The following is a 24875-nucleotide window of genomic DNA, read 5'->3' on the forward strand; positions in this document are numbered from 1 at the left end:
CGAACGCCGGGTGAGACAGAGCGGATCTCAAGTTTCCAAACCCCACACAGGGACCAACCAGACGCACCCACAACCAGACCCAGGGAAGATCCAAGGAAGAGCTCCGTTGAGATACTTGCCGACCCCACACACCGCTGGAAACGAGACCGGGTAACCAAGGGAGCGGCCATCTTGGGGTGGGGTGGGGTAACAACAAGCAGAGACACAGAGCGTAGACCCAAGACCCCAAACCCCCCAAAGGTACCAGGGAAACCCGCAACCAAACCCAAGGAGGGCACCATCTGATTCTGCCGGTCCAGACATGCCCAGGAACGTAGCGAAACGGTAAACAGAAACAAACCAAGGGGGCGGCCACCTGGACAGGGGAAAGCAACCGGGAAGCAAACGGAGACCCACCACGGTCTGAGTAACAATGCGAGCCACCCTGCAAGCCGCATAAAGAGGAGACAAGAACGGCAGCAGGGGAGCCACTCTGTCGAACGCAATAATTGCACACCGCACACCGCTGGCCGTAACGTCGCAGCAGATAGAAAGGAAGGAGCAACCAAGATGCATCAAGACGCACAGCAGCCAGGGGACAAACGGGTACTGGACGGAACACTGTGACAAAGGAGATGCAAGCAGAGAGGTGAATGACGAACGCGAGCGCACGCACGCAGCCGGGCACAAAGCGACCACAGCCTGAATCCGAGTAAAACCCATGCAATCTAGGCAAGGCAAAGAAAGTCGTCTGAGCTGGCGGGGGCGAAAACAAGAACCAGAACAGTCAAGTGGCCAAGCAGGTTCCGCGAAGAATCCACTCCCACGCAGAGAGGCACCAGTACAAAAGCAGCAAAGGAAGACCCTGCCAAACAACAAAGAAGGTAGACTGCACACATCTGGTCAGAAGAGGTTTCGACAATGACGGGACGCGACGAGAAGAACACCAACGACACCAAAAAGGTCAGGAAAGACAATCTAGACTCACCGACGAAGCTAAAAGGCGACCAAAAGAACGAAATGACAATGGACACACTCCTGAGGATAATCAATGAAGGAAACGAACTAGCCAAGGCCACGGAAATGTCAATAGACAATATGCAACTCGAGCTGGCGGCCATAAGGGCCGACCAATGCAAAACAAACGGCAGACTTGACGTGGCAGAAAGAAGGATCGGTGACCTGGAGGACACAACCAATACAGCCCACAAAGACCTAGGGCTGGTGATAAAAACGACAAACAACCTACAGAAGCTGCTTGCGGAGCAAGACGACAGGAGCAGGATGGGGAACGTAAGGCTCCTGGGTATACCAGAGGGAGTAGAAGCCCCTTTAGGCTCATGCGCAGCCCTACTAGAGGACCTCCTGCCAAAACTGACCGGTCTGAAGTTCGACAGACCCTTTGAAGTAGACAAAGCCTACAGAGTCCCAGCAACGAAACCCTCGCAAGGCAGAGGCCCAAGACCAATCATATGCAAGTCACTCCGGGCCCACCACACAGAAGCGATCTTCGCTTTCGCCAGGAAAGGGCAGAATCTTAAAGTGAACGGACATAAGATCATCATCACACAAGACTTCTCTAAGCTCACAGTTGAAACCAGGAAAGGCTTCCTAGCCATGAGAGATAGACAGCGGAAGGATAACATCACCTTCAGCTTCGCCGGACCAGCAAGAATGAAGATAACTGCTACACGAGGCACCCTAATCTTAGATGAACCGAGTGAACTGAGGAGGTATCTGAGGGGACCGATACCAGAGGACATGGCAGCACAGAGTCCGGGAGCCCCCAAACGAAGAGCCCCATCAGACGCAGCGGAAGGAGGAGTGGAGGAATGCTGACCCTACAAAAGTAGGGCCAGGGGCAAAACAAATGATGGACACTTTGTACAAAGACAATAACCTAACCTACCTCAGGCCTGCGCACATAAGGCCACTTGAAGATACAAGAGACTCTAAATCCTACTTGCGGACAACAAACTACCTCATTGGACCTACGACAATCAAGAAGACGCAAGACGATTGTTAGACCTGGCATCATTGGCATGAGTCTCTCCTCCATTTTGTTCTGTTTGCCTCCTCTGTTTACAATGTTTTTGCTGGTATATTGCTTTGGGCACTGTGCCACTGCTGATCAGTGCCACAGTGCAAGTGCTCCCTATGTGAAATTGCTGTATTAATTGAATTCTATGTTTGGCTTATTTGCTTTACTGTCAGTCCCTAGTATAGTGCACCCGGAGTGCCAGGGCTTGTAAATACAAATGCTGCTCGTGGGCTTGCAGCACGTGTTGTGCCACCCACAAGAGCGGGCTAGTAAAAATATGTCTGAAGGTCTACCATTGCTAGACCTACGTGCAGTCTGACTGCCACGCGGACTGCGCAAGTACACCTACTTGCCAGTCCCTAAACCTTCCCTTAACTTCATGTTAGCCACCGCTATGGTAGGCCCACGGGCAGGGTGCATTGTAAGCATAAGGTAGGACAAGCCTGACAAGGTTGGCATGTCCTAATAGTGAATTACAGCCATGTTCGTTTTTCACTATTGTAAGGTAACCTGCTCTCCATGAGTTAGAATGGGCTGCCAGGATTATTAATGCTATAATCCTAGCGGGCTCGGGGAGCATGGTGCAATGTCGAGTTTGGTATCCCTGAACTCAGGGTTTAATAACGCATCCGTTTGGGTGGATGGTTTTTGGACTCTGTGTTTGAAAATAGCACTTTTAGAAAGTGGCTATTTTCTTGTCTGACTGTCTACTGGTCTCTGCTGGTTTGGTGTGCGTGTGACAGGAGCTGGGTGGCTCCAGAGGTCTAAATGAGTCAGTGTGGGGTGAGTGGGGCATTTGCATTGAGAGTAGGGGAAGAGTAGCTCCTGATAGCCTGCCCTGCCTGACACAATGCTGGTTCCACCTCCTGCCAGGCGACTGATGGCTCTGTGCCTGCCAGGGATGATCCCGGCCCCACCTCCTACCGGGCGACTGATGGCCCTGCCCCTGCCAGTGACAATGCTGGCTCCACTCCTGCTGGGCGGCTGAAGACTCTGCCCTGCACAGTGAATAGGCCAGGTGCCTCGGCCTGGCAACACCCACAACAAACCCAGGATGGGGGGAAATTCCCCTGCATGGACAAAGGGATCAAAGCCAAAAAGGGGTATAAGAGAAGGACCCTTGAACTGAGAATTTAGATCACTTCTGACAAGGAAACCTGAACCAAGGACAAGAAGCCTGCTGATCCAAGGACTTGCCTACCCCTTCTGCCAGTGTGCTGTTTGTTGGGGGAATCCTGCAGTTGCTTCTTTATGTTTGCCAAGGAACCAGGAGAGAGGAACTGAGTGTGTACTCTCAAGCTTTGCCAAGGAAATCTCCAAGGGTTGGAAGAGTGCCAGCCTCCTGTTGAAGTCACAGGGTTAAAGGACTTCATTATTTGCTGAAAGTGCTTGTTGCTGGAACCTGAAAATCCAGCACCTCTGAAGAATCCAGCAATCTCGACGCCGACGGACGCCGCCGAATCCAGCTCAACATTGTGAGTGCAGCTCCCGTGTCCCGCACCTTCGACGCCGGCCGCCAGGCCCGATGGACGCCAGTAGCGACGCCAGTGAGTAGCAAGTTCGGCTCCAGCTCCAAGTGACCCTGTGTCGACGCCGCCTCTGATCGCATCGACACCGAGCCCTCTCGACGCCGTGAGCGCTGCTCACTCTTGCAACATTGACAACGACGCAGTATCCTGCTTCGCCTCGTGAGCGCTGCTCCCGCCTGACAGCTGTCGACACCGCTGCAGATCGCCCCGACTCCGAGGCTCGATCAACGCCGAAGACGCGACGCCGGACATCTCGACGCCGCTGATCGAGTGCTTCACTTTTCCAAGGTACTGTGTTGTGGGGGTCTGTGCGACTCCGGGCTCGACGTAGCGCTCCTCGCGGTCGACGCCGAACCTTTGGATTAACTTTGCCTCGACGTCGTGTGTCTCCTGTGGGGGTTACCTTGTTGCTAAGAACTTTGATTTAAAGAAGAAGAGTTGCTTTTGTTGCTAAAGACTTTGTGCTAAGAAGAAACTACACTTGAACTGTTATTTTTTCCTTCCAAGAGTATTTATTAAGATTGTGGTATATTTTTGTCGTTATTTTGTCTTGTGCCAAGCCTTATATAATCATCCTTATTTTTATAATACTACTGTGTCGTGTCCATTTGTAGTGTATTCAGTTTATTACTGTATGTGGTCATAAATGCTTAACGCACTGCCTCTGAGATAAGCCGGTCTGCTTTGCCAAGCTACCAAGGGGGTGAGCAGGGGTTATCCAAGTGTGTGATCCCCTTGCCCTGACTAGAAAAGGTGTGTCCCTATTTGTCAGAAGTGTATACCTCTGCCAACTAGAGACAGCCGCTTCTAACATTGGTGGGTCAGCGGTGAGGATTTGAACTTTGCATTTATGACCCATGTGCAGTGATTAGTGTGCGCTACATAGTGAAAGCAGACCATAGCGCAGCCACAATCTGTTTTGGTTGGATATTCTATTTTTGTTCTCCGCTTTCCTGGAACTTGATTTCTGAAACTGCCAGTTTTGACCATGAGTGATGCCGGAGTCACTACCCCTGTTGTTGTGGAGGAGTTTGATAAGGAAAAGATCAACGACTACCCGTTAAAAATGCTGAAACACTTTTGCAAGCAAATTAAAGTTCCTACCACAGGCTGCAAAAACAAACCAGAATTTCTTAAAGCTTTGGAGGCCTGGTTAGAGGCCAGAGATCACTAATGCGGTGGTGGTACCGCTAGAGGAAGGGGAAGGGGAGGTGCCAGTGAATGGGCCTGGATCCCCTCCCGGCAGCAGTGTTTCCTCCAAAGGTCTTTCTCCTGAAGAAAGAGAAGAAAGGGCGAAGGAGCGAGCATACAACATGGAAATGCCAAAACTTAAGATAGATGGGCAGTTGGAGTTAGAGAATGCAAGAGGCAGGAGAGAAGCTGATATGGAGATCAAAAGGTTGGAGTTTGAAAGAGAAAAGTTAGCTTTTGAGCGTGAGAAAATGGTGAGGGACATGGAGCTCAAAGCTAAGAATTTAGAATTAAATCCCTATGGTGGCAGCATCCCATTTGTGCCTGCAGAAAGTAGGTTTTATTTTCCCAAAGATGTGATCAAAGATTTTCAGAAGCATGAGGAAATTGGTCAATGGCTTAAAGCGTATGAGTTAGCATTGTTGGCCCACCGGGTCCCTGAAAAGGATTGGGGAGCGGGGTTGTGGGGTCGCTTTGTGAATGAGGGGAGAGATACCCTGTTAGAGATGCCTGTTGAGGATAGGATGTCTTATACTCATATGAAAGATGCTTTAATGTTAAGGTATGGCCTAACCCCAGAAAAGTACAGACAAGCCTTTAGAGAATGTAAGAAATTGCCTGGTACTACGTGGGTTGAATATGTGTCATTTTTTTGCAGAGCCATGGATGGTTGGGTAAAGGGCAGCAAAGTGGAAAGTTATGATGCTCTTTATGATTTGTTTGCTTGGGAGCACTTGTCTAATAACTGTTTTCCAGAGCTGCGCCAGCACCTTGTTGATAGCAAGATATCTAACCCTAAAAAACTTGCTGAGGAGGCGGACCGCTGGGTCAGTACCAGGGTCCACAAGGGTCCAGTGGGAGACTCAGCCAAAGGTGGGCAGGGTCCCCAGCAGAGGAGTGGGGGGGACAAGGGTAAACAGAGGGAGTTCCAGAAAGGGCCCCAAAGTAATCCCCAAGGGAACCAAGGGAAGGGTTCCCAGCCTCCCCCAGTGAAGAAGTCAGAGGCCCCGACAGGTAAACCTGTTCATAGGGGCCCAATGACCTGCTACGCTTGTAAGCAGGTGGGACACCGTTTTTATGATCCTCAGTGTCCCCTGAAGAACTCTAATGCACCACCACGTGCACCCCCCCCCCCCGTCAGTTGGCGAGTGTAGCCCTGGGAGGGGAGGAGATGGTTGCCCCTGGTGGGGAGGGTCCCGCAGAGATGTCCCTGGTCTCTTTAGGAGACATGGAAATGGTCCCTCCACCCCCTCTGCCTAGTAACTCTAAGAAATATAGGCAGTGGGTGACCATTAATGGCCATAGGGTGGAAGCTCTCAGAGACACAGGAGCGAGTGTGACAGCTGTCAAGTGTCACTTGGTGTCCAGAGAGCAGGTGGTCCCTCATGCATTCTACCCCGTGATAGCTGCTGACAACTCCCAGAGAGAGTGTGAGGTAGCTCAGGTTCCCTTTGAATGGGGGGGGGTTCAGGTACTCTTCAGGTTGCTGTAAGGCCCGCCATGCCTGTGGATTGTCTCCTGGGCAATGATTTGGAAGACTCCCCTTGGGCTAAGGTGGAGAGGGAGACACATTTGAAAATGTTGGGTGTGCCAGAGTGGGTGTGTGCAACCACTCGATCGATGACAGCAAGTAAGGGTGTTGATGGGGTTCTGGAGCCTGAAAGTATGGCCCAGGACCAAGCTGTGAAGAGAAGTGGCAGGAGGCGCGGGAAACAGGCCCCCATAGTTCCCGTGGTCCAGGAGGAGGCAGACCCTGAGGGGGATGCCCTGGAACCCACAGGTGAACAAGTTGCTGAACTGGGAGACCTGCCCGAGCTGACCCACTGGCAGCAGGATGGTGGTCCCTCCAGGGAAGAATTTTGTGCAGAACAGAAAGTGTGCCCTTCTCTTGTGGGTATGAGGCAGCAGGCCTCAGCCCAGACAACAGGTGATCAGTCAGGGTCACATTTGGTCTACTGGGAGAACGACCTCCTGTATAGCGAGCCTAAGGCTGCTGAGCCTGGGTCAGCCCGTGTGCTGGTGGTACCCCAGCGCTTCAGAGCCTTCCTACTGGGTTTGGCTCATGACGTTCCTTTAGCTGGACATCTGGGGCAGGACAAGACCTATGACAGGCTTGTCACCCATTTTTATTGGCCTCAGATGAGAAGGGATACAGATATCCATTGCAAAACCTGTCCAACTTGCCAGGCAAGTGGGAAAAGCAGGCGGAAGCAGAAGGCTCCCCTCCAACCTTTTCCCGTGGTCAGTACCCCCTTTGACCGGGTGGGAATTGACATTGTTGGGCCCCTGGACCCCAAGACAGCCATGGGCAACAGCTTCATCCTGGTCTTGGTGGGCCATGCCACACGGTACCCGGAAGCCATCCCTCTCAGGACAGTGACGGCCCCCGTGGTGGGACGGGCACTGATGGGTGTTTTCTCCCGAATGGGGTTCCCCAGAGAGGTGGTGTCAGACCGGAGCACCAACTTCATTTCCAATTATATGAAGTCTCTGTGGAAGGAGTGTGGGGTAACCTACAAGTTCACCACTCCTTACCACCCTCAAGGGAATGGGTTGGTTGAGAGATTCAACCGTACCCTTAAAGGCATGATTATGGGTCTTGAAGAACCAATGAGGCGTAAATGGGACGTCCTCTTGCCATGCCTGCGGTTTGCTTACCGTGAGGTGCCACAAAAGTCTCTGGGGTTCAGCCCCTTTGAGCTTTTGTATGGACACCCGGTAAGAGGACCTTTGAGTCTGGTCAAAGAAGGCTGGGAGCAATCTCCCAGGAAACCTCCCCAAGATGTATACAGTTACATGCTGGCCTTTAGGAACCAGACTAGGCGCTTCAGAGATCTTGCTCAGGCAAATCTGGAGGCCAGCCAGGAAGAGATGAAGCGGTGGTACGACTGGAATGCCACTCTGGTGGAGCTTCAGCCTGGTCAGAAAGTTTGGGTCATGTCCCCTGTAGAACCTTGTGCGCTCAAGGACAGGTGGACTGGACCATTTGAGGTTGTGGAGAAAAAGAGCGATGTCACCTACATGGTGGACTTGAAGTCTCCCAGGAACCCCTTGCGGGTCCTGCATGTCAACCGTTTAAAGCCCCACTTAGAAAGGTCCGAAGTGGGCATGCTCCTAGCTACAGATGCTGGAATGGAAGAGGAGAGTGAGCCTCTTCCTGACCTCCTGTATTCAAAAGAGCAAGATGGGTCAGTGGATGGTGTTGTCCTCTCTGACACACTGACCCCTGAACAGCAGCAAGATTGTCGCCAACTGTTGGGACAATTCCCTGATCTATTCTTCTTGATTCCTGGTGTCCCTCAGTGGTGTGTCCATGATGTGGACACCGGGGACAGCACTCCTGTGAAGCACAAGGCCTACAGAGTGACTGACAAGGTCAGAGCATACATCAAGGAGGAGGTCTCCAAAATGTTTGCCTTAGGGGTGGTTGAGTCCTCTAGCAGTCCTTGGGCCAGCCCAGTGGTCTTGGTCCCGAAGGCTGCAGCGCCTGGTGCTTCACCAGAACTGCGGTCCTGTGTTGATTACCAAGGACTCAATTCAGTCACCAAGACTGACGCGCACCCCCAGAGTTGATGAGCTCATAGATCTGTTAGGGGCTGCCCGGTACCTTAGTACGTTTGATCTAACGTCTGGGTACTGGCAGATCGCCTTGACTGATGGGGCAAAGGAGAGGTCAGCATTCTCCACACCAGATGGGCACTACCAGTTCCGGGTTATGCCCTTTGGGATGAAGAATGCCCCTGCCACCTTCCAGAGGTTGGTCAACCAGGTATTGGCTGGGCTGGAGGATTTCAGTGCCGCCTACCTGAACGACATAGCAGTGTTCAGCGCCAGCTGGGAGGAACACTTGCGCCACCTCCAGGAAGTGTTGGCCCTGCGCAGAGCAGGCCTCACAATCAAAGCCAGTAAGTGCCAGATTGGGCAGGGTTCAGTGGTGTACTTGGGGTACCAAGTATGGAGCGGCAAGGTGGCCCCCCTGATACCATCCTGGCTTGGGCACCGCCCAAAACCCAGACTCAGGTGAGAGCCTTCTTGGGTCTCACGGGTTACTACAGGAGGTTTGTCAAGGATTATGGTAACATTGTGCACCCCTTGACTTCGCTGACTTCCAGGAAGCAGCCAAGACTTGTGATCTGGACTGACGCCTGTCAGACGGCCTTTGACACCCTGAAAACTGCAATGTGCACAGCACCTATACTCCAGGCACCCGACTTTTCTAAAGAATTTGTTGTCCAGACGGACGCTTCAAAGCATGGTGTGGGGGCTGTTCTAGCTCAGGTGAATGAAGAGGGCCGAGACTTACCTGTAGCCTTCATCAGTAGGAGGTTACTTCCCAGGGAACGGAGATGGAGTGCGATAGAGCGAGAAGCATTTGCTGTGGTCTGGGCGCTGAAGCACATCTCCTTCAGCCACGCCACGGACTCCACTGGACCGACCACAGCTGCGTCCACTTCAGCTTCAGAAAAACTGCGACTCACCATCACCCGCAACAGGTTCCCCGCCGGAGCTGGAGCAAGATCACCGCCGAGCAGCCAGAACACCCCCACCAACACAATGGACCCCAACGAAGCAGCCAGCAACCTCACCAAGTGGCTGACGACATCGCACCACTAAAGAACCCCCCCAGCAGATCCGCCAGCAAGAAAACCCCCTGGTTCACCGGCGAACTCAAGGAATCCAAGAAGAACTGCCGCACCCTGGCGGCTCAACCAAACCACAGACAATATGACCGCCCTCAAGCACGCCACCCGCAAACACCATCAGCTGATCCGCGCCACCAAGAAGTCGGCACTCAAAGAACGACTGAACAACAACGCCCATGACAGCAAGGAACTTTTCAGCATCGTCAAAGAGTTCTCCAACCCCAGCGCCGGAAACAACTACATCACCCCCTCGCAAGACCTCTGCAACTCACTCGCCGCGTTCTTCCACCGCAAGATCGCCGACATACACAACAGCTTCAACGCACAGACAACGCACCCTATCACCGAACCAACGCCCGCCACCACCACCCTCTGCAACTGGACCCCGATCAGCACCAAAGACACCACCCGCACGATGAACTCCATCCACTCCGGATCACCAACCGACCCCTGCCCACACCACGTCTTCAACAAAGCCGACGCCATCATCGCACCCCATCTCCGGAACATCATCAACTCCTCCTTCTACACCGCCACCTTCCCGGAAAGCTGGAAGCACGCCGAGCTGACCGCCCTCCTGAAGAAACCAACGGCGGACCCCACCGACCTCAAGAACTACCGTCCCATCTCGCTCCTTCCCTTTCCGGCCAAAGTCATCGAGAAGACCGTCAACAGACAGCTTGCCGCCTTCCTCGAGACGAACGGATCCCTCGACCCCTTGCAGTCCGGGTTCCGGGCCAACCACTGCACCGAGACCGCCCTAATCGCAGCCACTGACGACATCAGAACCCTGATCGACAATGTGGAAACAGCGGCCCTCATCCTCCTGGACCTCTATGCGGCATTCGACACCGTCTGCCACCACACCCTAGTGAAGCACCTCAGCAACATCGGGATCCGAGAGAAAGCACTGGAGTGGATCATCTCGTTCCTCGCTGGAAGAACCCAGAGAGTCCGCATCCCCCCCATTCAGATCCGAGGCCACCGAAGTCATCTGCGGCGTACCACAAGGATCTTCCCTCAGCCCAACCCTCTTCAACGTCTACATGAGCCCCCTCGCAGCCATTGCACGCCAACACAACCTCAACTTCATCTCCTACGCCGACGACACCCAGCTGATCCTCTCCCTCACCAACGACCCCACCACCGCCAGAGCCAACCTACACGAAGGGATGAAAGACGTCGCCGACTGGATGAGGAACAGCCGCCTCAAACTGAACGCAGACAAAACGGAAGTCCTCATCCTGGGATCATCACCCTCCGCCTGGGACGACTCCTGGTGGCCCCCGGCCCTGGGCACCGCTCCCAAGCCAACAGACCATGCACGCAACCTGGGCTTCATCCTGGACTCCTCCCTGTCGATGACCAGACAAGTCAACGCAGTCTCATCTTCATGCTTCAACACCCTGCGCATGCTCCGCAAGATCTTCTGATGGATCCCCACTGAAACCAGGAAGACCATCACCCAGGCACTCGTCACCAGCCGCCTGGACTACGGGAACACCCTCTACGCCGGAACCACAGCCAAACTTCAAAAAAGACTCCAGCGCATCCAGAACGCCTCCGCACGACTCATCCTGGACATCCCACGACACAGCCACATAACCGGACACCTGAGAGACCTGCACTGGCTCCCCGTCAGCAAGAGGATCACGTTCAGACTCCTCACCCACGCACACAAGGCTCTCCATGACCTGGGCCCCAAGTACCTCAACGACCGAATGACCTTCTACACGCCCACCCGCCAGCTACGATCGACCAGCCACGCCCTCGCCACCATACCACGCATCCGCAAAACCACCGCCGGAAGATCCTTCTCCTACCTGGCAGCCAAGACCTGGAACACCCTCCCCACCCACCTTCGGCGAACCCAGGACCATCTCTCCTTCAGAAGGCAGCTCAAGACCTGGCTGTTCGAGCAGTAGCGGTCCCCCTCCCCCAGCGCCTTGAGACCCCCGGGGTGAGTAGCACGCTTTATAAATGCCGTGATTGATTGATTGATTGAAGAAGCCAAGACCCTACCTGTTTGGGACTCACTTCCGGGTTCAGACAGACCACAGGCCCCTCAGATGGTTGATGCAGATGAGGGGTGAGAATCCAAAGCTGTTGAGGTGGTCCATTTCCCTACAGGGGATGGACTTCACGGTGGAACACCGCCCTGGTACAGATCACGCCAATGCTGATGCTCTGTCCAGATTTTTCCGCCTTAGTGATGAGGACTCCCTAGGGTAAGGGTAGTTCTCCCCACATTTCAGCTGGAGGGGACACGTGTTAGACCTGGCATCATTGGCATGAGTCTCTCCTCCATTTTGTTCTGTTTGCCTCCTCTGTTTACGATGTTTTTGCTGGTATATTGCTTTGGGCACTGTGCCACTGCTGATCAGTGCCACAGTGCAAGTGCTCCCTATGTGAAATTGCTGTATTAATTGAATTCCATGTTTGGCTTATTTGGTTTACTGTCAGTCCCTAGTAGAGTGCACCCGGAGTGCCAGGGCTTGTAAATACAAATGCTGCTCGTGGGCTTGCAGCACGTGTTGTGCCACCCACAAGAGCGGCCTAGTAAAAATATGTCTGAAGGTCTACCATTGCTAGACCTACGTGCAGTCTGACTGCCACGCAGACTGCGCAAGTACACCTACTTGCCAGTCCCTAAACCTTCCCTTAACTTCATGTTAGCCACCCCTATGGTAGGCCCACGGGCAGGGTGCATTGTAAGCAAAAGGTAGGACAAGCCTGACAAGGTTGGCATGTCCTAATAGTGAATTACAGCCATGTTCGTTTTTCACTATTGTAAGGTAACCTGCTCTCCATGAGTTAGAATGGGCTGCCAGGATTATTAATGCTATAGCCCTAGCGGGCTCGGGGAGCATGGTGCAATGTCGAGTTTGGTATCCCTGAACTCAGGGTTTAATAACGCATCCGTTTGGGTGGATGGTTTTTGGACTCTGTGTTTGAAAATAGCACTTTTAGAAAGTGGCTATTTTCTTGTCTACTGGTCTCTGCTGGTTTGGTGTGCATGTGACAGGAGCTGGGTGGTTCCAGAGGTCTGAATGAGTCAGTGTGGGGTGAGTGGGGCATTTGCATTGAGAGTAGGGGAAGAGTAGCTCCTGATAGCCTGCCCTGCCTGACAATGCTGGTTCCACCTCCTGCCAGGCGACTGATGGCTCTGTGCCTGCCAGGGACGATCCTGGCCCCACCTCCTACCGGGCGACTGATGGCCCTGCCCCTGCCAATGCTGGCTCCACTCCTGCTGGGCGGCTGAAGACTCTGCCCTGCACAGTGAATAGGCCAGGTGCCTCGGCCTGGCAACACCCACAACAAACCCAGGATGGGGGGAAATTCCCCTGCATGGACAAAGGGATCACAGCCAAAAAGGGGTATAAGAGAAGGACCCCTGAACTGAGAATTTAGATCACTTCTGACAAGGAAACCTGAACCAAGGACAAGAAGCCTGCTGATCCAAGGACTTGCCTACCCCTTCTGCCAGTGTGCTGTTTGTTGGGGGAATCCTGCAGTTGCTTCTTTATTTTTGCCAAGGAACCAGGAGAGAGGAACTGTGTGTACTCTCAAGTTTTGCCAAGGAAATCTCCAAGGGTTGGAAGAGTGCCAGCCTCCTGTTGAAGTCACAGGGTTAAAGGACTTCATCATTTTCTGAAAGTGCTTGTTGCTGGAACCTGAAAATCCAGCACCTCTGAAGAATCCAGCAATCTCGACGCCGACAGACGCCGCCGAATCCAGCTCGACATCGTGAGTGCAGCTCCCGTGTCCCGCACCTTCGCCGCCGGCCGCCGGGCCCGATCGACGCCAGTAGCGACGCCATTGAGTAGCGAGTTCGGCTCCAGCTCCAAGTGATCCTGTGGCGACGCCGCCTCTGATCGCATCGACACCGAGCCCTCTCGACGCCGTGAGCGCTGCTCACTCTTGCAACATCGACGACGACGCTGTATCCTGCTTCGCCTCGTGAGCGCTGCTCCCGCTTGACAGCTGTCGACGCCGCTGCAGATCGCCCCGACTCCGAGGCTCGATCAACGCCGAAGACGCGACGCCGGACATCTCGACGCCGCTGATCATAGAGTGCTTCACTTTTCCAAGGTACTGTGTTGTGGGGGTCTGTGCGACTCCGGGCTCGACGTAGTGCTCCTCGCGGTCGACGCCGAACCTTTGGATTAACTTTGCCTCGATGTCGTGTGACTCCTGTGGGGGTTACCTTGTTGCTAAGAACTTTGATTTAAAGAAGAAGAGTTGCTTTTGTTGCTAAAGACTTTGTGCTAAGAAGAAACTACACTTGAACTGTTATTTTTTCCTTCCAAGAGTATTTATTAAGATTGTGGTATATTTTTGTCGTTATTTTGTCTCGTGCCAAGCCTTATATAAACATCCTTATTTTTATAATACTACTGTGTCGTGTCCATTTGTAGTATATTCACTTTATTACTGTATGTGGTCATAAATGCTTAACGCACTGCCTCTGAGATAAGCCTGTCTGCTTTGCCAAGCTACCAAGGGGGTGAGCAGGGGTTATCTAAGTGTGTGATCCCCTTGCCCTGACTAGAAAAGGTGTGTCCCTATTTGTCAGAAGTGTATACCTCTGCCAACTAGAGACAGCCGCTTCTAACAACGATGAACCCATATCCTTTTCCCTTGAACTATTTGTATACTATGACTGCTGCAGTCATTGTTAACAAGCATATCATAGCAGCGCGCAATCAAGACAATGGGCCAATAAGCATAGAACTCGGGGGGGGGGGGGAGGGAAGGCCCTTGCTGTCGCACGCCTACAGATCAAAATGCGGGGGGAGGGGAGGAGGGAGTGGAGGGGGGAGGCAGTGGAGGGGGGAGGGGAGGGAGCGGCCACCAGCCCCAGTACAGAAGTATGCATTTTTCTTTCCATGCTTTCACTATTTCTGTGCTCCTACTAGTACCCATCTATAGCCCAGGGGGAGTCACCTCAGCCAGCACACACAAATCCAAACCTCTCAGCAGACACAGCAGAGCGACAACAAATAAGAACAGAGGTCAACCACAAAGAGCGAGGGTAGCGCACCTAGCACAAGCCAAAAGAGAAAACAAGATTCCACCATGACCACACCAGTACAAAGTAATCTATGCACAGACCTTAAGGTAATATCCCTCAACGTGAAAGGCCTAAACCACCCTGTAAAGCGTAGGAAGACTTTAGAATACCAATCGAAACTAAAAGGAGATGTGTATGTCCTTCAGGAAACTAAACTCTTGCAAGAAGATGCAAAGTGCCTCAAAGCTAGGTGGATAGGGGAAGTCTTCTGCTCACCAGCCAAACAGAAGAAACGAGGTGTAATTACCATAGTAAGCAAAAGAGCCAACCTAACCCTAGAGATTAGTCATGTAGATAACGAAGGAAGACTACTTGTCACGAGCCTGAAGAGAGGGGAAGAGACCATACACGTAGCCAACGTCTACGGGCCCAATGTGGACAACAAAGATTTCTGGGATACTGTAGAATCCAGACTAGCTGATCCCCCACAAGGGGACCTCCTCCTACTAGCAGGAGACATGAACCAGGTCCTAGACCAGCACACGGACAGACACCCACACAGACCGAGTCATGACTCCCAGAACATTAACATCCTCAAAAACATTTGCACCAAGCTCCAACTCAGGGATCCGTGGAGGCTACAACACCCGGATGCTAGGGAATATACTTTCTACTCACACCCACACAACTCATACAGTAGACTTGACTACATCCTAATGTCAGCCACGCACACACACCTGATTGACTAAACAGACATAGCCCCAATCACCATCTCAGACCACGCACACATATCCCTCTCCATAAGTGGTAGACACAACGACACACTGAGTCGCAGATGGAGACTCAACGGCGACATCCTGCAACACCCGGGCAACATAACAGAAATTGAGGGGGCCATAAAGGAATACCTAGAACACAACGACAACACCGAGGTGGACAAAGGTATCATTTGGGACGCCCTAAAAGCCACAGTACGAGGCAAGCTAATAAACATCAAGGTGTTACAATGATGAAAGGTCCAGAGGTGGTAGGTTTCAAGTAAGTATTTATTGTAATACAGAGTTACAGAGGTATGATGTTAAAGCCAGGATAGAAAGTAGGCAGTAAGTATCTCTGTAAATATGCCCCACCAGGAGCTGTCCTCCTGGCAGCGTTTGTGCAGGCTGGTTAGCGGCACGTCTATGCACCAAAACAGCAGAGAGCAGGTTTGCTGACGTTGAAGCGCATCATCGTATAGGAACAAACAATGGAGAAACGTGAGGCTTATCTGTCGCTGTACGCGGTGGATTAACGCGCATTAAACCATCACGAGCCAATTTTGAACTGACAACTGGCGGTTTAACTGCCGTGAAGGAGAGGCAAGTAGAGAATAAATATATATTTTATAGAAATCCCCATCAACCTCAAACAATTCAAAATCCATACGCCTATTTAAGACATGAGTTGACACTGTCAAATATAGCGCCACATATATGAAATCGGGCATCCTGACGTTGAAAAGCATGTAGAAGGAAAATGAAGTTTGATTCACGACAGGAGGGTCAATCTTTACTCAAAAACAGTATAGGATAAACACAGGAGGCTTTTAATATAAATATAAAAATCAGCAAGCCAATAATCAGTTGCAGGCTTCACTCGACAACAGGAGTCTGGAATAATATTGCAGGCTTGTAACTCAATAGGCAGCATGCTTTTAAACAGTAAGTTTATTTACGAAACACAGCAGGCTTACAAATCAGAAGGTTGCTGGCTTCTAGATCAGTAGGTTGATTTACCAAGCACTGCAGGCTTCTTAATCAGTAGACTTCCTAATCAGATGAAACTGTGTGGGACAAGCACTGTAGGCTTTTAAATCAGCAGGCTTATAAATGATGTGTAGCTGTTGGTAATTTAAAATTACATCCAATATAGAATATCTAAAAAAAAATCACCAAGCTTGTGTAGAAAATTGGCAAGCCTGAGTTGAGGCTGACGGTGTCTTAGTCACTGGTGGGGCTGGGGCTGCCAACAGATTTTTGCTGAGTAGGTAGAAGCTTGGGTTCTTTGGAAAAAAAAAAATTAAGACTTAAAATATACAATTTGCTGTAAAAATAAGTCCTTTGAAATGGAATCCACGCAGGTTTTGTAATCCAAATCGTCGCCAATGTTACAATGATGAAAGGTCCAGAGGTGGTAGGTTTCAAGTAAGTATTTATTGTAATACAGAGTTACAGAGGTATGAAGTAAAAGCCAGGATAGAAAGTAGGCAGTAAGTAGCTCTGTAAATATGTCCCACCAGGAGCTGTCCTCCTGGCAGCTCAGCCTTCAGTCACCAACTGAATCTGGACACCCATCAAACATTCTATGACATGTACAACATTCCACACAGAGAGCAGGGGAAGAAAGAGAATATAGAAATAACCATACAACACAAGGCCAGGATGAACAATGGGAGAAACAAGAAAATAGCCGAACTAGAGGAGCAGATCAGCGACTTAGGAAAAGGGCATTGCGCAAACCTTACAGACAAAAATACACTAACTACCCTGACAAAGAAAAAATATGAGCTCAATAAGATATTAAGCGAAAGAGCAGGCATGTGGATAAATAAGTACAAATCCATAAATCTCTGCTCCGCCAACAAAGCAGGGAAAACGCTAGCGTCATACCTGAAAGCAAAACAGAGACAACATTCAATTGCAGCAATAACTGACAAGGCAAACAAATCACAAACAACCAACAAAGGGATCCTAGAAGTTTTCAAACAGTTCTACCAGGAGCTGTACAGCGCAGACATGAACCTGGCTGCCGACAGCGGGGCAGAACTACTCAGCAAGATTGCACTACCGACACTGACAGAACAACAGAAGGAAACACTAGAAAACAATATCACAGAGGCAGAGATAGACACAGCAATAACAGATCTCAAGGCGAACAAAGCACCGGGGCTTGATGGTTACACGGCGGCGTTCTACAAAGAAATTCCTGGGGCAGCTAAAACACACCATGGCTGCAGTATTCATCCACTGCATCGGCAGAGGACGAATGACAGACTCCATGGCCGAGGCAAGCCTTATCGTTATCCCCAAAGAGGGCAAAGACCCCCAACACCCGCAGAACTACCGCCCAATATCGCTCATCAATGTAGACTGCAAAATCTACGCAAAAATCCTGGCAAACAGACTCAATGGAGCCCTGCCACACCTCATCCACAACTCACAAGTAGGCTACCTCAAAAACAGATTATCCCAGGACAACACTAGACTCCACTGCCATCTCATCAACCAAACCACACATAGCACAGACCAGGCGGTAATGATAGCTCTAGACGCGGAGAAAGCCTTCGACAGAGTCTCCTGGCCATTTCTCAACCTGTGCATGGAGAAATTTGGCCTAGGCACCAAATACAGAAGCATGGTCATGGCGCTGTACAATAGTCCTAAAGCCAGGGTTGTCGTGAACGGGGGCTCATCGGAACTACAAACACTGGAGAGAGGGACGAGGCAAGGATGCCCACTGTCACCGGCGCTGTTTCTGCTGGCGTTGGAAAGACTGCTGGTAATGATAAGGGATAACCCGGCCATTACAGGTGTCCAAATCAAAGACAAGACGGTGAAACTCGCAGCGTACGATGACGATGTGCTAATCACGACAAAACAACCGTCTACCTCAATTGCCCCACTGATGCAAACCATAGAAGAATACGCAAAGGTCTCAGGTTACAAACTAAACAGGGACAAATCAGAGTGCAAACCCATGAATGTTCACACAACAAAAGCCGTACTGGGTAACTCGGGCCTAGCATGGCAAACAACACCCCTGAAATACCTGGGACTCCTCTTCGGCAAAGACCTCAGGAATACCCTAGACCATAATGAGGAAGCCACCCTGAAGATGGTAAAGGAGAGACTTGACCTGTGGTCACCCAAATACATAAGCTGGTGGGGCAGAGTAGAAACAATTAAGATGATGGTGACGCCACTCATCTACACACCAAGCTTGCTGCCTCTGACAACAACAGATGACTTCCACAAAAAACTAGACAAACTGATAAACAGATTCATATGGAAAGACAAGAAACCCTGGATCAGCCTACAGAAACTGAGACTCAACAAAGACATGGGTGGGCTAAACCTAATGAATTTCAAAATGTTCCAAACCGCCTGCCTGGCCAAACAAGGAAGTTTCTAGATTACCAACACACAAGACTACGTACCTGCATGGCTAGAACTCAAAATTTACATTATAGACGGGCTGAACCCCATGGCTATGCTCACAGCGAACAAACATCTTGCGTTGCAAAACCCCATCATCAAACACACTAAGACGGCCCTACTGAGCGTGGACAAGCAGATGGGACAACGCATCAGCAGCACCAAATGGGAGTTAATCTGGTTCAATACAAGAATACAATACAAAGGGAAAACGATGAATAACGAAGCCTGGATCAAGAGAGGAGTCATCACCCCATCACAATTGGAAAAAAACAACACCCCACTTACCTTCCACACCCTCAAACAGACCCACAACCTTCCGGACATAGAACTCTACACATTTCTTAAAATCAAAACAGCCATTACTAAGGCGAACCTAAACAAGGAAACACCCACTATCATACAATACATGTACAACCTCAATATGATAGGTCATCAGACATCGCAGATCTACAAACTCCTGAGTCCCAAAACATCAAAACTAAACGCAAAAGCAACAAACTTTTGGGAAACACTGTACAACAGACACTTCAGTGAGGAAGAAAAGGGTAGATTATGGAAGTCGGCCACATCTAACAAAATTACGCCACAACTCGCACAGACAAAATACTTGCTCCTACATAAAGCCTTCTGGACTCCTGCCAGACTAGTAGAAGTAGGCATAAGAGATAGCGACACCTCGGGGGCGCTTGAGGGCACCTGGCAAGATGGCCGCACTTATGTGAGGCTCCGCCAGACCGAGCAAATATCCTTTCATTATCCGACATATTCTGCCATTACCACTAACCACTTTTGCGGTCACGAGTGCCTGGATATCTGTGGCGCCGACTGGAGAGGTTTTCCTGGCGACTGCAGCCCGTTTGGAGAAGACATCGGAGACGATAGCCTGAGGATCGGCGGCTGAGACGGATGGCTGTGGCCGGGGTTCGCGATCGCCTGTGCTGGTAGCGGTGAGTGGGGAAGCGGTCTAGGGGAGGCCGGGGCTGCGGAGGCGGCGGCGCTAGGCCGAACCAGGCCGTTCCGCGCGATCTGCGGCTGGGTGGGTGGGTGGGTTGCGGGCCCGGCGGCAGTTAGGAGGCGGCAGAGCGATGGTGGCATAGTCCGGTGCGGCCTTGTGAAGACGCCGTGAGGCTCCGCAGCGGCTCATTGACAGAGGAAGGGAGGCGGCTATTTGGGAAGGAGGTCGCCCTGACATTGTGCTCTGCTTGTGATTATTTGGAGGCGGGGGCGCAGATAGCGTGTCTGAGGCTCCGCCCTAGGGGGACGCTGCAGTGGTCATCGCTAGCGTGTCTGAGGCTCAGCCCTAGGGGGACGCTGCAGTGGTCATCGCTGGAGCTCTGGACATATATTTGTGCGCGGGGTGCCTCCAGATCGCTGGTCGCCCTCTACGTATCGACTATAGCCCGTTTGGACGCTGCGCGGGCCAGGCACTAGCGGCGGCCGCCATTTTACATCGGAGGCAGCATGGGCAGGCCGGAGAGGAACCAGCCTAAATTGAACTTTGACTCGAAGAAAACCACGTTATCCTCCTCACAGTCACCACCAGACAATGAGCAGGCTGGGGCGGCCGGTGGGACGCCGAACTTGGAAACGACACTACTGGCCATGCAAAGAACATTGCAGTCCATAGAGGGCACGATGGAGGCGGTTAACCTCCGGCTGGATCATATGGCCACGCAGTTTGATAGACAAAATGAAAGAATGAACGAGGTGGAGCAACGAGTTTCGGCCACAGAGGATGGCCTGGCCACAGTTAATACTAAAGTGTTCAACATGGAACGTGTACTGGCAGTTATTCAGGGTAAGAATGAGGAGTTGGGAGGGCGGTCCAGACGCAACAACAATTGCGTCACTGGGCTGCCGGAATCCACGAACGTTGGCAAAATGGAAGACTTCATGGAACGCTTAGTTATAGATCTGTTTGGGGCTGAGAACTTGTCTAGGGTATTTATAGTTGAGAGAGCACACCGCTCCCTGGCAAAACGACCAGCGCCTGGTTTGCCTCCACGCCCCATCATTGCCCGAATACTCAACTATAAAGACAGAGATGCGATCTTACGTCTGGCAAGAGAGAAAGGTGTTATAGATTATCAGGGCAATAAACTGGAGTTTTTTCCTGATTTCACGATGGCGGTACAAACGTCAAGAAAAGAATTCAACGGAGTGAAGCAGCTGCTCAGGGAGGAAGGAATACAATATGCCATGCTTTATCCGGCCCGACTGCGGATTGGAGTCCCATCAGACAATAAGATTTTCACGTCACCGAAAGTGGCCATGGATTATGCTAAAAAACAGAAAAAGCGAAAGCGGGATTCCATTATGGCGCAGGAAGGAGATGAGGAATGGGTTGACGAAGCTGACTAACGTTCGGAGTGGATCTGGCCGAATGGCGTTGCTCTCAGGGGCTCTCGCTCCTATACACTGATACCCTCTCCCATGAACCTGAACAAACTGTACCTTTGCAATGGAGGAGGGAGTTTCACGTGACTTCAATGGTAGACTGGACCGCTTTGAATACTCCTGCAAAACTAATGCGCTGAATGTTTCTGTGATTACTAAATACATAACCGATGCCTAGATGTGCACTTCAATGTAAGGGATGTGATATGAACATGATGCGCCTTTCACGGCAGCTATTTGTTGGGGCGCGCTGCTTCTCAAAGTACAGTTTGGTTTACAGTGCGTCACTAACGGAATGTGCAATTTTAGTGGGTGCGGAATAACTAATTCATCCTCACAGATGAGCTGTGATTGCCCTCATAGTTGTGTCCACCGATAAGATTTAACAGCTGTGCTTCTTTTGGTGATGGTGGTGGGGGATGAGGACATTCACTGATGATCACGAATGTTATGCTTGACACTGGGCGGCTGCTGTGTGCTATTCATGTATGGTTGTTGAGATGCTCAGAAGGTGCTTGGTTAATATCCTCGCATGTATGGGGCAGGCGCAAGAGATATGGAATACGCTGGTCAATGACGGCGTAGGTTAACATGTGTGATGGTGCTGGTCTCTGCTCCAGAAGCACCGTGACTGCACTGGTAAATTCTTCGATGTACCGTCCCTGCATTATGAGATAATCAACTGCTGTAAGCTAGGGACACGATTCTAAGGTGGTTAAGTATGCAGATTCCATACCTGGCTCGGTCACCTCCCGTGTATCACCGTTCACGGGAGATGGACTCCTCTAGAGCCCCTCGTATGGGAATACCCCCACATAATGTTTGGAGCAAGGTTGGGAGTTTGGAAGTTGGGGGTGGGGAATGGCTTTGGCAGTTTGGGTGAGCTGAAGTGGGTGGGGGGAGGGTTGGGGGGGGGGTTTGTGGAATCCAGGCCTTACTCAGCACTTTTGCTGGTATGGATGTGCAGTTGGGTGGGATGATAGACGGGTTGGATGTGGGTTGGCTACTTATTTGTTTAGCTTCTGTGAAGGCGATAATGACTCCTCAGCTGCTCTGTTCTATGCTACATAATGGGTACTGGGCAGTGGTCAAGATAGCTTTGCTTGAATGGATACCACTTGATGGGGCACATGGATAATGGGGGCAAAATCTGCTGGATAACGTGGAATGTAAGGGGATTGCATAGACCGCAGAAGACGAGGCAGGTTTTGGCATATTTAAACAGACATGGAGTGCAGGTGGTTTTTCTCCAAGAGACACACCTTAGGGGGCGGGCTGCGGAAACGGTCGCTAGACAATGGGCGGGTACTCGACTGGCCTCCACCTACTCCTCTTATGCCCGGGGGTCATGATCTTAATTAAGAAAAATGTGCCATTTGTCTCGATCCATGAAGAAATTGATAAGGAGGGTAGATATATAATATTGCATGGGAAGCTGTGCGGTACACTGGTCACAATGGTCAATGTATATGGTCCGAATGTTGATGACCCAGAGTTCTATAACAATCTATGGAATAAGGTGTATGCCCTACCGCCCTCCGCAATTGTCTGTGGGGGGGATCTAAATGTAACAATTAACAATGTGTTGGATAAGAAAGATGATCGCATCTGCACCGCTAAAAAGGAAGTCTCTGCGGTTTGTGCTGGCATGAATGGACTTGGATTGGTAGATGTGTGGAGGCTTGGCCAGCCTGGTGAGCGTGAGGGTACTTGTTATACATCGGCGCATGACACCTGGTCGCGATTAGATTACTGGCTGGTGACGAGGGATGTGAGTGGATGGGTGATGAAGGTGTCCCATCTTCCACGAACACGGTCTGATCACGCCCCTGTGCTGATGGAAGTAAGCTGGCCATCGCATACACCAGCGCCCTTTTCGTGGCGTTTGCCACCTGGCGCTTTAATGGATACAGTCTTCCGTGAGGAACTGAGAACAGGCATTGAGGATTTCTTTGTTCAGAATGTGGGATCTGTGAGAGACATGGGGACTGTATGGGAGGCCTTCAAGGTGACTGTAAGGGGAAAGTGTATTGGAATGCAGTCTGGTGTGCTCAAATCATTGAGAGACTCCATGGCCAGGTTGGAGCGTGAACTGCTCTCACTGGAACGTCAGCATGAACTCCTACCAGCGGAACCTCTCTTGGCGGACATACGGCTTAAGGTCTCTGAGTATAATGTCCTAGCGGACCAAGAGGTAAACTTTCTGTCCAAACGTACTAGAGCAAGGTATTACGGAGAGGGTGGGCGACCAGGACGAGGGCTAGCTGACAGGATTAAAGAACCGTGGGCTCGACACTGGAGTGCAAGAAATCATGGATGGGGATGTGAATGTCACAAGTGCGTAAGGTGTGCTGGCTTGCTTTGTACAGTATTATGAGCGGATGTATGGGCATAGGGACACTGCTGGACAGGAGGAACTGGCACACTATCTGAAAGACATAGCACTGGTCTGGCTATCGAAGGGACAGCAAGATTTTTTAATGCATCATATCACGGAGGGGGAGCTACGTGAGGCGATTGCGGCTCTACCGAATGGCAAGGCGGCAGGCACTGATGGCCTCTACGCATCGACTATAGCCCGTTTGGACGCTGCGCGGGCCAGGCACTAGCGGCGGCCACTATTTTACATCGGAGGCAGCATGGGCAGGCCGGAGAGGAACCAGCCTAAATTGAACTTTGACTCGAAGAAAACCACGTTATCCTCCTCACAGTCACCACCGGACAATGAGCAGGCTGGGGCGGCCGGTGGGACGCCGAACTTGGAAATGACACTACTGGCCATGCAAAGAACATTGCAGTCCATAGAGGGCACGATGGAGGCGGTTAACCTCCGGCTGGATCATATGGCCACGCAGTTTGATAGACAAAATGAAAGAATGAACGAGGTGGAGCAACGAGTTTCGGCCACAGAGGATGGCCTGGCCACAGTTAATACTAAAGTGTTCAACATGGAACGTGTACTGGCAGTTATTCAGGGCTAGCTGACAGGATTAAAGAACCGTGGGCTCGACACTGTGGAGTGCAAGAAATCATGGATGGGGATGTGAATGTCACAAGTGTGGAAGGTGTGCTGGCTTGCTTTGTACAGTATTATGAGCAGATGTATGGGCATAGGGACACTGCTGGACAGGAGGAACTGGCACACTATCTGAAAGACATAGCACTGGTCTGGCTATCGAAGGGACAGCAAGATTTTTTAATGCATCATATCACGGAGGGGGAGCTACGTGAGGCGATTGCGGCTCTACCGAATGGCAAGGCGGCAGGCACTGATGGCTTGCCATCTGAGTTCTATAAAGAGTTTGTGGACCTGCTGTTGCCACATTTGGCGATGGTCCTTGAAGAGGCCTTGGAGCAGGGACAATTACCGGCCACGATGAGGGAAGCTTTGCTGGTAGCTTTACCAAAACCGGGCAAGCCCCGTAATCAATGCGAGTCGTACAGACCTCTGTCGCTGATGAATACGGCCGTCAAAATCATTGCCAAGGTGCTAGCAACACGATTGCGCTTGATATTGCCTGTTATGATTCTACCGGACCAGTCAGGCTTCATTCCCCTTCACTCCACAACGCATAATTTAAGGGCACTATTCGCTGTTCTACATCTCCTTAAACCTGACCTTGCTGCGGTGGCTGTGCTGTTGGACGCTGCCAAGGCATTCGATTCAGTGGCCTGGAAATATATGATAGCGGTGCTACAACGCATGGGGGTGCCCTACTTCTTCATATCCTTGATTACCTTGCTGTATACGAACCCAATTGCACGGGTAAGGGTGAATGGACATGTGTCGGCCCGATTTTCTGTGCAGAGAGGGACTAGACAGGGATGCCCACTCTCGCCCTTACTGTTTGCCATCATAATGGAACCTCTAGCGTGTATATTGAG

At 51.2% G+C, this 24875-nt stretch overlaps 1 protein-coding gene across 1 annotated transcript in view; it reads right to left on the reverse strand.

Annotated features, from left to right (window-relative positions):
• OVCH1 (ovochymase 1) overlaps nucleotides 1-24875 on the reverse strand; it is a 1371455-nt gene that overhangs the window by 611715 nt on the left and 734865 nt on the right. The gene's annotated exons all lie outside the window — the stretch shown is intronic.

This window comes from Lissotriton helveticus, chromosome 1_1, assembly GCF_964261635.1.
Source record: "Lissotriton helveticus chromosome 1_1, aLisHel1.1, whole genome shotgun sequence".
In the NCBI taxonomy this organism is placed as follows: domain Eukaryota; kingdom Metazoa; phylum Chordata; class Amphibia; order Caudata; family Salamandridae; genus Lissotriton; species Lissotriton helveticus.